The following is a 16,232-nucleotide window of genomic DNA, read 5'->3' as shown; positions in this document are numbered from 1 at the left end:
CTGTAAAGAATATCTAATGGCAAACTGTGTCATTGGATTTGAGTTTTGTGAATATTATTGCCAAACAAATGCAACAATATTGCATCACTGTGGTAATGCATTCACAAAAAATATTTTTCATATCAGTAAAGTATTGAGCTTGAAAAATTGCACATGTGATGACAATTTCACCTAAATATACGGGAAAACTAAGCAAGTTACATACTTTTTTACTTGTACTTTGATGTCTTCACAGGTGAAAAAGGTGCCATATACCTTGCAGTGCTTATCATATGATTAATCTTTATTAATTGTCTGAAATCTAATACCATACCCTAGAAACTGAATTTGGGATAACTCTGGAAGTAATTCATCAATTTTATGCATTTTGCTTCGTACATTCTGTAGAATTCTTTTATTCTAGATATATGCAGGAAGAAGAGACTATAAATTAACCTGAAATGCCTAATTTGATGAAAACCATACATTTCAACAACATATCGGTGCCACCTGCAGTGCTATTCACTTCCTCTTCTGCAAAACTGGTCGTATCAGAAAGTACTTGTCAAGAGATTCCTATGCCACCCTTGTCCATGCAGTTATGTCTTCAAAGTGACAACTACAATACTCTACTATATGGCTTGCCTGATACACAATTACAGCAGTTACAACATGCTCAAAACACAGCAGCAAGAATTGTTACAAAGATCAGGAAATCGGATCACATTACCCCCATACTTATGCAACTTCACTGGCTTCCAGTACATCATCGCATTGTATACAAACTTTTGCTGATTACCTTCAAAGTAAATGTCTTCTGCACACACCTAGATGGAATCTTACTACCTATGGTCCCTGCTTTTTCTCTGTAGCAGCTCCTGTCTTTGGAACTCTTTACCCCTGGACAGATAGATAGACAGATAGATAGATAGACAGATAGACAGACAGACAGACAGACAACATGGAAATAAAAGGAAATAGCCTCCAACTGCATTTTCATTTGAGGTAAATACCGGTATAGCTTATTTTAATGCAACATTGTGATCTTCCAGAAGGACACTTGAAGGGTATTTGGAGTTACAGTTTCATGTTTTCAATAATTTATTGTAAAGACATTTCTTTCGTTTCCCATTATACTTTGTTGTACTTAGTCTATCTGTATGTCATATTTGAAAACAAGGAACTACAATTGAAAGTACTGTAAGTGCTAATGTTTTTTGATATAGACTGTTTCAGTGCCATTATAAGGTTTATCCAAGTTGCTATGACTATGTTTTTTCAAAAAGTACAATTGTGTATTTGTGCAACTCACAGTTTTAGCATATTGCCAAACAAAATGCAAATTTATTAATATATTATATTGCAATCTGTTACAGGTCAAGATCTGCTTGGTAGTCCTAGATATACTCATATTTCAACAAACTCTTCAAATTTTTCAATTCTACTATATTTCCAATCAGTAATTGAGTTAGGTTCAGTTTGAGAATTGTGTTTTGGATGCAAACTAACCTGTACACAATATGCATTGTGATACCAGGCTGGTCATGATGTGTTTAGTGATCAAATTTTCCTAAATATACCATATTTTATTTCAGTAACAAAGAAATATCAGGCATCTTACAGAGTTGTTCATTGAACTGATTTGTCATGCAATCAGCATATAATGTGTAAACTAATTTGTGTTTTTTTTATAATTCATTTGTAGACACTTCCAAGGCTGTGCAATTTATTCAAAGCTTTGCTCAATCAAATGGTATTCCAATGGTAGCTGTGCCAAATGGCCGTGACTCACACCCACCTGTATACTATACCTGCAAGGTCAAGGAAAGAAGACATGCACATGAGCTACAAGCAAACCTGTGTGAAGCCAAACGTGATCCATATGTTGGACTCCCACTATTCAAGAATCTTTGGAGAGAGTGTGTACCTCACATCAAAATACTGACACCGAGAACTGATATTTGCCCAAAATGTGAGAATTTCAGACAAAAGATATCACATGCAAGAACTGAGGTTGAAAAAGTTGAAGCAGTGACTGAATTCTCAAGAGATATAGAGACAGCAAAACAAAAGTGTGAATTTTACTTATTTTGTACAAAACTAGCAAAGGAAGAGCTAGATAACTAGGTTGCAAATGATTGTGAAAATGGTGACCCATCTTCCATCAATTTACACAAAGTCCATTACACTTTTGATTTTGCTCAGAGTATTTTGATCCCTCATTTATCAATTAAATCAGTCCATTTTATTTCTTATCTGTCAGGAAAATTCATTTATTTGGTATCAACAACGAAGGTACATCAAAGCAGGTGAATTACCTCTTAGATGAGAGTCAAACAATTGGCATAGATAGTAAAAAGTCTCATGGACCAAATACTGTAATTTCCATGTTACACCACTATTTGAGTAATACAGTGTTAGGGAGAAGGATGCTATTTTACTTTGTGACAATTGTGCTTGACAAAACAAAAATAAAACAATGATACACTATCTTTTGTTGAGATGTGGTGTAGGTCTACATGACAATGCCACATTGGCCTTTATGGAAGTTGGTTACAAGTGTGTAAATGATGCTTGTTTTGGTTTATTAGAGAAATTATATCGGCATTCTGATATTTATGAATTAGTTGTAAATAAATCAGCAAAGTTCAAAATTGCTGATGGATATCAAGTACCAGCAGATGATGCACCCAATCTGATTAAAATCAGATGTAGAGTACGACGACGTCTATACTTGCGCAGTATTCTATTGCTGTCGCCTCTCACTGGCGACAGCAAGAGAATACTGTGTAAGTAAAGAGGTCGCCGTACTCTACATCTGATTTTAATCAGATTGATGATGCACCAAGATTTCAGTGGTATGATTGGGTGAGATATTTCCAAATTTAGTGTTTTTAAGTTTACCAAGTCAGAGCCAGGTGTTGTGTTTGTAAAAGAACAACTAAACAGTGATGAGGAAAAGTATGATCTCAGAAAGAGGAGTGTGCAATGGCCTTAAAATTCACAACATTTACCAGATATGCTTATCCCACCTGGTTTGAGTGTTCAAAGGAAACGGTATTTGTACAGTAAGATCAGACTGTACATTCCAGATCATTTGAAGGATACAACCTGTCCCAGGCAGTAGATTATTTTGAGATGTGACCTGGACATCACATGAAACTTTATCCAGTCTTAGATAGCAGTGTTTATTACAATTGAAATGAAATATTATCAAAGTATCTGAGTGTGGTCAAGATAGAACAGTATTGACAGTCATTTTTTAATGTAAAATCACTTTTCTATATTATTTTATTCTATTGTATTGTATTGAACTTGAATGGTGATATACAGGTCAAAGTATTGTTGAGACTTTTGTAAACTGTATGCACAGTGACAATTTACCTCACAACATTTTTATATGTACCATACTATGTTTTTACATGTGCAACACCTTGTATTTACTAAGCACTGTCACATTTAGAGAGCATCAGCTGTTTATCAGCATACACTTGTACATACACACCCAACAACATCAGGTGGTATGATCCATCATAGGAAAATGTTGTAATTAACTTGACTACTCATAAACTGGGTTGTAAAATTTGAATAGGTGATGTACTCACAGTATCAAGTATACAGTTATGTTCATTGTTTGATGTTTAATATAGGTCCCAGACCAGTTTAAATGTACAACTTGTCTCTGTCAATTATTCATGGGCACACACCCTCAAACTTTCGTTACTTTTTGAAAGCTGTATTGCTGCTAAACTGTCATGTGGGGGAATGTTATTTTCGACCATGAAAGTATATTCAGCTGAAACACAGATTTTCAACATTAATATTTCCAATTCACTACATGTGTTCAATACTGACTGCTTGTGGAATTCAGACAGCCTTCAACAGTTTAATACAGACACAAACAGTGAGCAGGTGTCGGTGATCTTGATATGATTGAGGAGTTACACAGCGCCCTCTATAGATAGAAAGGTGTTTGTGAAGGCAGTCACAGCATCTATCACCTACACAATCATGTACATTTGAGGTCATTTCATCTGTTTCAAACACATAACTCGAGCACACAAAACATTGTAAATCAGTCACAAAAGCACCTGTGAACATCAAGGGACAACAACACACTTGGCTTTAAGTTTCCATTTACACTTGCTGTTGTTTAAACAAGACATACTCGAAACAGTGGCGGTGCTCTCACTTCTGTTGCACTTCTGTGAAAGCGGGAGCAGAAGTGCAACTATTTGTAGTGTGTAAATCGGAATGAAATGGCATCCTGAGAGTAAAAACTATTGGCATCATCATCACAAGGCAAAGCATAGAATATATTTTATTTTGAAATTACTTTCTGTCCTCTCATAAATGAGATGAATTAAAGAATCAATTAACAAGTTCTTATAAGGAAGAAATGTATGGGACCTTACAAAAGTAGACGTGTACTCCAGCAATGATAATGAAGAAATCCTGATAAGAAAATAATAATCATTTTAATTACTGCATGACATGAAATAAATAAATGAAATAAATCCATGACAAGGATTTTCTTATTCATAAATGATTTAGTCACTCAACTTACCATTTAGCATATGTTATAGCTTGACCTTGAGTGAAGAAACCATTAGAAGTTATTGATGATTGATTAACTTAGGGAGCCAAATTTTAAAGTACTTTTTATCGAGTTAGGGAGCGCTAATCTTACAAGGAAGCATATCTCATGGAAGGTGCAAAAGTGTATTTTCATGATTTACCAACAACTCAAAATTGATAATTTTGACAATTAGGTACCTTTGTGCATGCCTTGACTCATATGCATATTACAATGAGTGCTTTTCTTGCCTAAACTTCAGAAACTACAGGTCAGATGAATTTGATTGTGTATTTTTACTTGAAGTTAACCTAGGCAGGTATGGTTCGCAAATTTTGATAATATTAGTAAGGATATCTTCCATTTTGTGTTTTCAGTGGATTTTTTCTTAATTTCTTATTGCTAGCAAATTAGTTTTTTCACCTGTTTTCAACATTTCAAAAGAATATAACTCTGGTTAGGTCAAATTATGTGAAAGTTTTACAATGAATGCTTGAAACTATATAGAATAATACGGTAATTTTATATACGTCAAACATGTTGAACTTTCATTTATTGCCAATGTACCTTGTTGTACGGGTCTCTTACGACCTCTGAGTGCAGTCCCAATTACTCCAGTCTTTAATGTCATTTTTGATGAAAAACATTGCCCTAAAAATGTCTGGATGTAAACGGCTGTGCAATTAATAAAAATTTGATGAGAAATGTTGTGTTTGGTGTGAATTTTCAGTGCATACTTCATTAGAAAATTATGCTGCAGGTGATTTTCACAGGTCTTTTCACCTTTCACATATATATCAGTGATTTTAGTATTAGAAAACAGTACCAAGATTTTGAATAGTTCTGATCGCAAATAACATCATTTTGTCTCAGTAATATGCATAAATAAATAATTTTCCGCATTTTCGGCAAGAACAATGACAATAAAACCTGCCAGTGTTACAATGGGTACTAAAAGTCAGACTAATTTGAATGAACTTATGGCTCAGACTACAATCTACAACAACAGCTGTTTATACAAGAACAAAATTTATCTGAATTATAGACAGCATTGTCTGAAGTTGTGTGCATGCAGCTATATTTAGTAACAAATCTGAACTCATGATCAACGCTATAGTTACAGCAGTTTACCCATGTGGTCCATGTACTGGTATCTTATAAAGTAAAAGTAAGTTCCTGAGGGGTTCCAATTGGTGTAGCCATACAAGTGCCGTAGCGCCATTCGTAAACAAAATGTACCAAGCACTTCATCTCAAGACATCATGTTTGGTCTGAAGACTCCATTGTGAAAGAAATCCCATGATCTTATATTATTATTTTATTATTAAACGCTTTTGCAACCAGATCCATAGAAGGATAGACAGGTTGAATTCTTACAATTAAAAAATTACACCGATTAAAAGGTGCATATTAAAATTGCTTTGTTAAAAGTCATAAACATCATAAAAAGTGGTTCTAAAAGCACATACATAAAGGAAAGCTAGCTATCTTTGATAATTGTAAAGAGCGTAGGGGATAAAACTATTCTTAAACCTTTGTGTACGACACCTAGGAGTAGCATATTGTTTGGAGTGACGAGTCTTTCTGGTAGAGACTGGGTTGATTAAGTTGTTCAACTTGTCAGTATCAATACAAATTTTATGAAAGAAAGAACGACATAACTTCTCTCTTCTCTGATGCAATGTGTTGCATTTAGTTGTAATAGATTCTTGGTATGACTTCCCTGGATATATGATTCGAAATGCTCTCTTTTGAACTGATTCAAGAAGGGTGGTTTGGTCTGATGTGAGGCCATTATGCCATAAGGGACATGCATACTCGACCACGGGTCTTATGATTGACATGTAGTATGTTTGTAAATGCTTTGTGCTCAACCCTGATCTTTTAAGGAGGTTGAGAAAATACAGACGTTTTGAAGCTTTGTTGTAAATGTAATAATGTGATCAGACCAAGACAGTGTATCATTTATCATAACTCCAAGGAGTTTTTGGACCTTTATCCTTTCTATGACCGATGATATAACATCATGTTTTTGTATTCTGATTGTTTTAGAAGTTGATCATAAATGTAGTGCTAGTGGGAAAAATGTACATTTTGAGGGCAATGGGGAATCACGTTGGTAGGGAGACGGCAGTGGGGAGCTTGTCATGAACTTGTGGTGAGCAGAGAGTGGGCTGAATGGGCATCTTAATTCAGTGGGAAGGCATATTTTCTGCATATGCCAGTGGGAGTTAGTTACATTTTTATAAGATACTATTTTTGAATGTTGAATTTATAGAATTGTTTTCAACTTTCAGTCTATTACAGACCAAGCATTGGACCCTGTACCGGTAATTGCAAGTTGTATTATGATGGTCAAGAGGATCTGATATTTAATCTCAACAATAAAGATATGGTGCACTACAGCCTCCTGCAAACCTACCTCCATCTGATGTGTGAAGGAAGAAACCCTCTGGCATCATTTCATGGGTATGTTCATTCCCTTTTTATAGGAGTTTTCGTTTTTGATTCCAAAAAGTCTCCAAAGCTTAATCAGGAGGGAAATCAATGGTAAGTCGTTAACATAACTCACGAAAGAGACAAGTATGTATGCAAGAACCTCAAATGCGTATCCATATGAAAAAAATCTCATAAAGGTGAAAACAAGGCAAGATCAGATTTTCTCATGGACAGTTGGCAATTTTCGTAATCCAACAAGACCTTATGTCCCAGAATGTTTTTGTCTTTTTGCTAGCTCAGTACTGCTATGGAAATGAAAACTTAAATACCTGATTCTGAATCAAAGAAGACCAAAGTGCTGTAACAGTTAAAGGAGTGTTTTTTATAACAAATCAACTTTTTAGCTCACATTTGAAACTTTGTGTGAATGTTTCTTGGGCAACCGTTATCACTAATCTTCAAATAGGGATGAAATTTTCATATTTGTATTTTTAGGCACTTTTTCCCAAGTTTCAAGCAATAATAATTTTCTCTGAAATCGCTTGTCTGATTTCTTAGAAATTTGATGTGAAGGTTCTTAGGGATGATCTATGCCAGTTTGTTCAAATCGTAACAAAATCTGCAGTATCGTATTTTTCGGACAAATTTTGATGTTTCTGGTCAAAAACAAAATGTGAAATATCTCCTGAGTCCAGACTCCATTACAAAAACTGAAGGCCTCTACACATTTCACATTGGTGTATACATGCTTTCTCAACTGTAAATGGAATTTGTTTTGATGAAGTTGTCATTTACCAAAAGTATGCTAAATAAAAAATAATGAGCAGCATACATGTAAGTTTATACTTTGTTAAGGTAGAACGCACCTCGGGGACAGATATTCGGTCTCTCAAACTTTTACAATTCTTTTCTGACATACCACTTATGGGGGTTCATTTTAAACCATTTAGGGTAAGGAAACTTTTCACCGGCTTAATTTTTCGAAATTTGAAAATTGTATTTTTGTCCATAGAGTTAACACAGGGATGGCGGCCATTTTGAATTTTAAATATCGGTAAATCTTGGGTGATTTGTTTCTCTAGTACCAAAATTTGCACGGTGACCCCCGATTTTTATTCTTGATTTTGAAAGAGAATGGCTGAAAGATCCTTTAAGGAAAGTTTTAGCAAAAGTTTAAGTCTTTCACTTTTGAGGTGCATGCTACCTTAAAATCTCAATAACTGCAAGTCTGAATTTGTACTCTGGATGATTTGTATAGAAACACAAGCAGAGACCCAAGAGCCATAATAAGTCGTTTTCTTAAATGTAACTACTTAATTAATGGCCAAATATTGTTTACATTAATTCCATGCAATACACCCGTCACGACTGAACTAAAGTGACAAAGTAGTTGTACAGTTATTCAGTTGCAATATTAACATATGTGAGTCAAAGCCAGGAATATATACACACACATACACACGTACACTTTCGGGCCTGCCAAATCTAAACAAATGTGAGCAAAGTGTCAATGATTCTATTTTTAACACTTTTTGTTGTTTCTCTTTAATTCATCTGAGGAGATGTGATGGAGGTAATTAGAAATACCAGCATTGTTCAAACTAATCAGACCATCGAGATATCTATGGGTGTTATTAAAACACTTTGCAACTCTTTTAGCCCCAGAACTATGAAGAGACTGCATGAACTCAGCTTTATATGATACAGAAATAAGTCTGCATGAAGTGGTGCACAGTTTTTTCCCAATAGAAATGTCTATAATTTGCCTGAATGTCATTCCAGCAAATGTGTGATATATGTGTTCAAAATGTGTCCTATGTATTACTCGCTACGGTCTATAGAGGCTATAAAATATGCACACACTTTGGCCTGCCAATTAATATGAACAAAGTGTCGTTGATGGTTATTTTTTTCTCTCTTTCTTTCTTTCTTTTAGAGCATATTCAAGAAGACATTATCCATGTTATCTGCCAACATCCATCTGCCAATTATAGTTACAATTAGCCTGGAATGGGTACATCAGACTCTCCTGGACATAAACTGTAAGAACGCTATTACCTGTCTAAAGTGCAGAGAAACACCATTCATCATCGTCAGCGATTGTACCTGCAGCCTTGGGGTTAACAGGGTTCTCTTAAAAGCAGTTTGTTTCTGAAGAAACCGCAACTTCCAGTGAAGTGTACATATATTCCCTGCTATTGCTGGCACCAAGTATGAAGACCGGGTACACATACCCATTGCAAAGGGAAGAAAGATGCTTCTTCAATATGCAAGCCATTCTGCTGCCAATCCTCTGTCCGAAGACTTTACACATATGCTCAAATTCTTAAAGCCCTATAAACACTTACAGTCACTAATCAAGTTTTTGCTACTGATATCAGCCCATGGAACAGTTGTTCAGTCCTCCGCAATACTCTTCACATCTATCAGACCTTGAAAAGAATTCTCCAACTTGTGCACTCATTCAGATGCCTCAGAATTCAACAGCCAGACACATCATAAAGGAAGTGATTCTAGTACTTGATATATTGAGGTCAAACAATACAGCAAAACCAAAGATCCTCCAAGAAGATGTGCCATTTGTATTCAATTTCTTAGTAGAAGTATCAAGGTACCAGCAAATACCAATTGAAACAAGACAGCTACTGCTCGATATCTTGACCAGAAGCAAACAGTGGAACACATCAGAACCACAAAGCCAATATCCTCCAGTTTCAACGGAAGATACCTTGTCCTATTTTCCATCACTTCCAGAAATCAGATGGTAAGTAGTACAGCTTTTTGACATTGGACAAAGGAAACCAACACAAAACAAAGAAATACCAAAAAAGAGGAGAGATATAAGATATAACCTACAAAGTGAAATATGGAAATAAGGAAGGTAGAAATTGTTCATCATAGTTGACATACGGAATTGATTTAAGCGAGTGCATTCCTATTTCAGGTCAATCACTGAATTTAGTAGGGCGATATTTTGTAATCACTATAAACTTTGTTTTTTCATTTATCCACAGTAAAGGAAGGTACCAGCAGGACGAAAGGACCAATTGTCTGACTGAAAGTGGTAGCTGTACGAAATTTCCTGGTGGTCACAGAATCAACATTGTCACCAGGAGTATTTACTGTGAGTTGTCCTCACAAGGTGTGCTATGGCTTTCAACTTATGAAGCGATTTGAGTTTCCTGAAGTACCTGTCAATATCATAATGACAAGGTTCGCCAGGCCACCACAGATAATTATATATGATAACTGTAATAAATTACATCAGTAATGTCTAAATCGGTAAGTTTTAGATGTAATTTTTAATGCACTGCCATTAAATCTGTGCTATTATTTTTCACGTACAAGAAATGTTTGTTGTCATTACCAACATATGTGTTCAAGACTATGGCCTTTACTCAAAATACTTTCCATTATTACAGAGCAGGAACATACAAAACAATACTTTGATTTTGTTCATCTATGGCAAATCACTCAAAAGTCCACGAATGAATTTTGTATTGATGAATATATCTATTGATCTTTCGATTGACAAAACGTCAATCAGTACTGTGGTGTTCTTCATGGTTGCTAATCATACTGCGATGACATAAGACTTTGAAATGCAAACTTCAAATGCCATAACACCAAGTTCATGATAAAAAAGCTGACATATGTGACCTGCATGGTTTCACTGGGAAAGTTTGCTTACATTACTTGAAACAGTAGATGATGTAATTGATTCACTCCTTAGAATTTAATGGGTTCAAAGGGTAAGTGATTAAGGTATCTATCAGGTCACTTTATAAACGTGTGCAAGTTCTAGACATTGCTTGAGAAAGCTTTGTATGTTAACATGAATGTAACTTTTTGGCAATCTGCCATAGAAGTTTTCTTTCTGTCATTTAAAGTATTTCTTTGTTTATTGCAGTGAACCTGACTGCTTCAAAGGCACATAGTTCCTTATTGATAGACTTAGCATTGGAAGAACCACACAGGGTAAGTTTATCCATAATTAAGGGTGCCACATAAACAAGAGCAAACTATCCTAGGTTGCAAGAACATGTGTGTGCACACCAATTATTGTTTTAACAAACCTACACCAAAGTTGATCAGTAAGTGAGAAAAATGTCTTTTTTAAATACTAAAACACATGTACCACCACAAACTTAACACTCTGACTTGATATTAACTGAAAGAGCAAGCGGGCAAAACATCAAAGTGATCAAATGAGTGGTTTTTAAGAAAGGAAGGCCTGGTTCATCTCGACTGCCAATGAATTAGATGATGATAATTTTAAACTTAGTGGCTTTCGAGAGGATAATTTTACATTGCTTTCACATCTTGCAACAGAATGTATTTCACTGATCGTTTCTTTTATAACAGGTGCTCTATTGGTTACAATATGGATTCCTTCAGACACAACGGATTAATCAGGAAACTCATCTCACAAGCCTGTGAACAGAGCAATGCTGAATTGACAAGGATTAAAGCCCAATTAAGTCTCATTGACAAGGACTTAAGCCCGTCTCATATATGTTACCAGATAATTTCATAGTTCACATGTCATTGTTCCTAGCAGTAATGAACATGAAGAGTGAAAATTGTGCTCTGTAGTTATTTAACATGAAGGATATGGAAGTTATGTGAGTCATATTTCAAAATTATTATTTTCACAAAACTAAGAGTTTACAAAAGTTTACTTATTCCATGAGCTTTCAAAAGATTTCCGTCAAGTAGTGGACCAAAAAAGAATTGTTCGAGAAGCACATTCAACCATATTTGGCACTCATTTGGAGGGGATGATATTATAGGAAAACAAAAGTGGGTTATTTAAAAGCGAGCTGAAAATTTGTATCAGTGTGTGTATAGTTCAAATGCAAACTGTGTAACACACGACTTTGCAATACTGAAGACAATAAAATGAAATGCACCAATTTATTGTATTTTGATCTATAGATGTACAGGAAATTTGATTGTCAAGAGAAAAAGTACATTAAGAAGAAAAATCGCTAGAGAAATTGTCAATAATGAAGATGACTTGTTGTTCATCATGTAAATCATGTAATTCCTTTTTCAATGCATTCAATGGAAGTCAGCAAACCTTGTATCTTTCTTCTTTGGCTGTTGAGAACGTCTAGATTCTGGAAGAAAGCAAGGTATATTAAGTGAATGTGGTAACAAGATGTAAAGCTTTAAACAATAAGGAATGTTTACGCAGATTTTAGATTTGATGTATTTGCTTTAAAGATGGTGTACACTGTGGCATAAATGAAGTACAAGTTTTAATTGGCCTCACTATTTTTCATCGAAAACTCCATGATCGAAGAAATTCAAGTTGTCAAGATCTTCACTTTTTAGACTATGGTGACATGTGGTCATAAAACAACCACTCATGTTACACATCCATGTTGGAATGTGTGATGCAACATACCAACTTACCATTTTTCTGTAGTTTGCTAGTTGTCCTTGAACATCGCTTACGTTTCACTGGTGGCTGATTTTCTTTGTCATCTTCTGGCTGTAGTGAAGAAACCGACAGTAAGACTGGCGCTACTTCAGATGTGTAGGGCGTGCTCTGGATATTTAGAGTGGCTGTTGAAAGATAGAGAATGAAAAAGATATGTTTTATGGTAAAATCATGATTTCACAGCTTGCAGTATAGACATGTAATAATTTGCTGAAATCCACATTCCAAATGGGTAAATATGTCAGTTATACAACCAGTGTTTAGCTATACTGGTGACACAGAACCACACAGCAACCAGTCCAAAGTATGTGATACCATCTATACATAATTCTCAGACTTTCACTTTGTTTTGTTTGAGTGTAACTTACCAAGATCTTCATTATTGATGGGAGACAGAGAAGTCTCATTGATCATGAGAGCTGTGTTGCTTCTTTCATCTGGGCAACTTAAAGTATCTGTAATAAACAAATAAAACAACATTTCTGTAAAATATTTCAATTCAGCAATACATCAATGGATACCATTTAATGTCCACTGTTATATTTAAGGGTTTCTTGAGTGGAACATTCAGTTGTTCACCAGTATAAAAAAGTGTGCATCTAATGGACATTTTAGTGTGGAAATTCATGAAAAGGTAACATATACAAAAATCGAACAATATAATTTTAAAAACAAATTTTTAAATTTTTAAAAACAATCTCACCTGTGTTAATTGTCACTTCCACTGGGATTGGCTGAAATCCCTTTCCAGGGTATACATTCCATTCCCTCTGCTACATATAAGATCATTTATATCTGTAAAAATCTAAAATAAAAAAAATTGACAGGTATGTAGTCAAAAGCTGACGACTATAAATTCTTTCTCTAAAACATTGTAGCAAGCGGTAAAAATGCTATGAATCTGTTCCTAACTTTCAATATAATTCTGTGCATGTACACGTTTTAATTCTACGTCAAATTTACAAAAGAAAATGACACAATCTGGCTTACTCTGAATTCTTTGCCTGAACTCTGTGAAAGGATTTAGGAAAATGACCAAGCATTTATTTACAGTTTTCAGTAAAATGAAATGAAGGTACAAGCATGCCTACTCAACAACGTCAGCTGCAGACACATCCAGTAGATTCGAAGTACTTTGAGGGTTGATTGGTAAAGAATCGTAGTTACCTTCAGAGAAAAATATTAAAATAATGTCAATACGGGGGCCTTAAATGCACTGAAATAAATAATATATAATAAATAAAATCTACAGTGATACCATTCCTTTGTAAAGTCATTACTGTCACAAAAGGAAATATATTAATTCAGCTCAAACGTACACTGTATGTGTTGCTTACTGAAATTTAATGTTCAAGAACATTCCAAACTAACCTTAGTAATTTTAGAAGCATCACAGAGATCTTTATCAAACTTGTGAAGAAAGATTTTCAAAAATTGAAAACTAAGTCCACATTACAGGCCATCTTGAAGAGTGTGCAACTTGTTTCACATATATGTCCAAACCAATGTAAATGATAACTTTTGTAGTGAAAGTGTGGAGTGAACATGTAGCTTTTTACAGCTGTCTATATTCTATAGTGTTACTTGTGCTTTTACTTGTGCTTTTAATATTCTGTAACCTTCCATTGGTCCCCTTCTGTGGCACCTGCTCCACATAATAGAATAGTCCAATGTCCTCCTTATACTACATGCTGATCAACAATGTGTGTTTGGTGCTATTTTATGCACGGGATTTCATCGTTTGTAACCAACATTTTTTCACCATGGAAGAATCATGATGAGCAACTACCATGAATTTCATGATACATATAAACTGTGTGGTTCTGTGTCACCAGTATAGCTATATAAACACTGGTTGTATGCTGACATATTTATCCATTTGGAATGTGGATTTCAGCAAAGTATTACATGTCAATTGTATATCACTAGACACTGACCTTAGGTCTCATGAAGGTCAGATGATTTTACATGCAGCAAGTGCATTGTATAAAACATTTGTGTACAAAAAAGTATCTTGGCTATATTATGTCTTCTTCCGGTACAGATGATGCTGATGTGCAACGGCAGCTGCGTTGTTTTTATGCTAGAGCTAATTTTATTTTACGTATTTTTGGCAATTGCTCACATAAAGTGAAGTGTACTCTTTACAAGAGTTTTTTATATAGCGTTTATTGTCTTAATGTCTGGTGTAACTACAGTGTCAAACAAATGTCTTCACTGAAAGTAGCGTACAGTAATGCATTGAGATTAATATTAAATCTGAAGCGTGATACAAGTATAAGTTTAAATTTTGTTAGTAGAAATATTCTGAATTTTACCTCGCTTCACCGTAAATTGTTGTTTGCATTTTGTGAACGGTTGTGGAAAAGCGAAAATCCTGTTATTCGCAGCTGTGTTAATGCCGACTCTTATTTTCAGTCCAGTTTCTGGAAACATTGTAAGAGTATTCTTCATTAACTTTATTTTAGCTTTTTAGTCCCCACGGACACCGTCCGGGGAGACTTATTGGTTTGGTCATGTCCGTGTGTGTGTGCGTGCGTCCGTGCGTACGTGCGTGCGTGTGTGCGTCCGTCCGTCCGTCCGTCCGTTCACGCAGATATCTCAGAGATGCCTGGAGCGATTTCATTCAAACTTGGTACAAGGATTACTTCATATGTCATACATATGCACATCGATTTGATTTGTGATACGATCCAATATGGCCGCCAGGCGGCCATTTTATTACGATTTTTTCATGTACAGAGCCATAACTCAGAAATGTTTCAACTGATTTTATTCAAAGTTGGTACAAGGACATTGACCTATGTCATACATATGCACGTTGATTTGTTTCGTGATACGATCCAATATGGCCGCTAGGGGCCATTTTATTACGATTTTTTCATGTACGGAGCCATTAAACTCAGACATGTTTCAACCCATTTTATTCAAAGTTGGTACAAGGACATTGACCAATGTCATAGATATGCACGTCAATTTGTTTTGTGATACTATCCAATATGGCTGCCGTGCGGCTATTTTGTTACGATTTTGTCATGTACAAAGCCGTAACTCGATCATATCTCAACTGATTTTATACAAAGTTGGTACAAGGACATCGACCTATGTCATACATATGCACGTTGATTTGTTTTCTGATACGATCCAATATGGCTGCCAGGCGGCCATTTTATTACGATTTTTTCATGTACAGAGACCTAACTCAGACATGTTTCAACCGATTTCATTCAAAGTTGGTACAAGGACATTGACCAATGTCATAGATATGCACGTCAATTGCTTTTGTGATACGATCCAATATGGCTGCCGTGCGGCCATTTTGTTACGATTTTTTATGTACGAAGGCATAACTCAGGCATATCTCAACCAATTTTATTCAAAGTTGGTACAAGGACATTGACATATGTCATACATATGCACGTCCATTTGCTTTGTGATACGATCCAATAAATCAAATTAATTGCCAATTTGCATTTACATGATGAACTTTTGTTTTTAGGGTGAATGTCCAGAAGCACTGCATCAAACTTTATAAAATATGGTACCAGTGATAATCTATCAGTGTTATGATAGTATGCAAAAATGTTTTGCAACATCCTGATGATTAATTCCTAGTTGACTCATTTAATGAACTTTAGGATGGTAGCCTACATTGGTTTTATGTTTTCATCTCCATGGAACTCATTCTTGGCCATTGAGCGCCATCTGTATCAAAGTATTTTTATCACAGACCTAATTAATGAAGAGGACTCAATCCTCTCTGAGGATTTGTAATCAAAGTTCCCATTA

The 16,232-nt window shown here is 35.2% G+C and overlaps 1 protein-coding gene and 1 long non-coding RNA gene across 2 annotated transcripts in view; both read left to right on the top strand.

Annotated features, from left to right (window-relative positions):
* Window positions 1–4,072, top strand: part of LOC139145746 (uncharacterized) — a 37,390-nt gene extending 33,318 nt beyond the window's left edge. The window contains exon 6 of the mRNA XM_070717059.1: window positions 1,685–4,072. The gene's annotated coding sequence lies outside the window, so the exon portion shown is untranslated. The remainder of the gene's footprint in view (window positions 1–1,684) is intronic.
* A 2,790-nt stretch (window positions 4,073–6,862) lies between these two features.
* LOC139145743 (uncharacterized) lies at window positions 6,863–12,735 on the top strand. Its single transcript, XR_011555003.1, has 5 exons — window positions 6,863–7,024; window positions 8,931–9,758; window positions 10,009–10,276; window positions 10,905–10,972; window positions 11,360–12,735. It is a non-coding gene; the product is annotated as an uncharacterized lncRNA (long non-coding RNA).
* The last annotated feature ends 3,497 nt before the right edge of the window (window positions 12,736–16,232 follow it).

Source organism: Ptychodera flava, chromosome 12, assembly GCF_041260155.1.
Source record: "Ptychodera flava strain L36383 chromosome 12, AS_Pfla_20210202, whole genome shotgun sequence".
Taxonomy (NCBI): Eukaryota; Metazoa; Hemichordata; class Enteropneusta; family Ptychoderidae; genus Ptychodera; species Ptychodera flava.
This window is presented reverse-complemented; position numbering and strand designations above follow the sequence as displayed.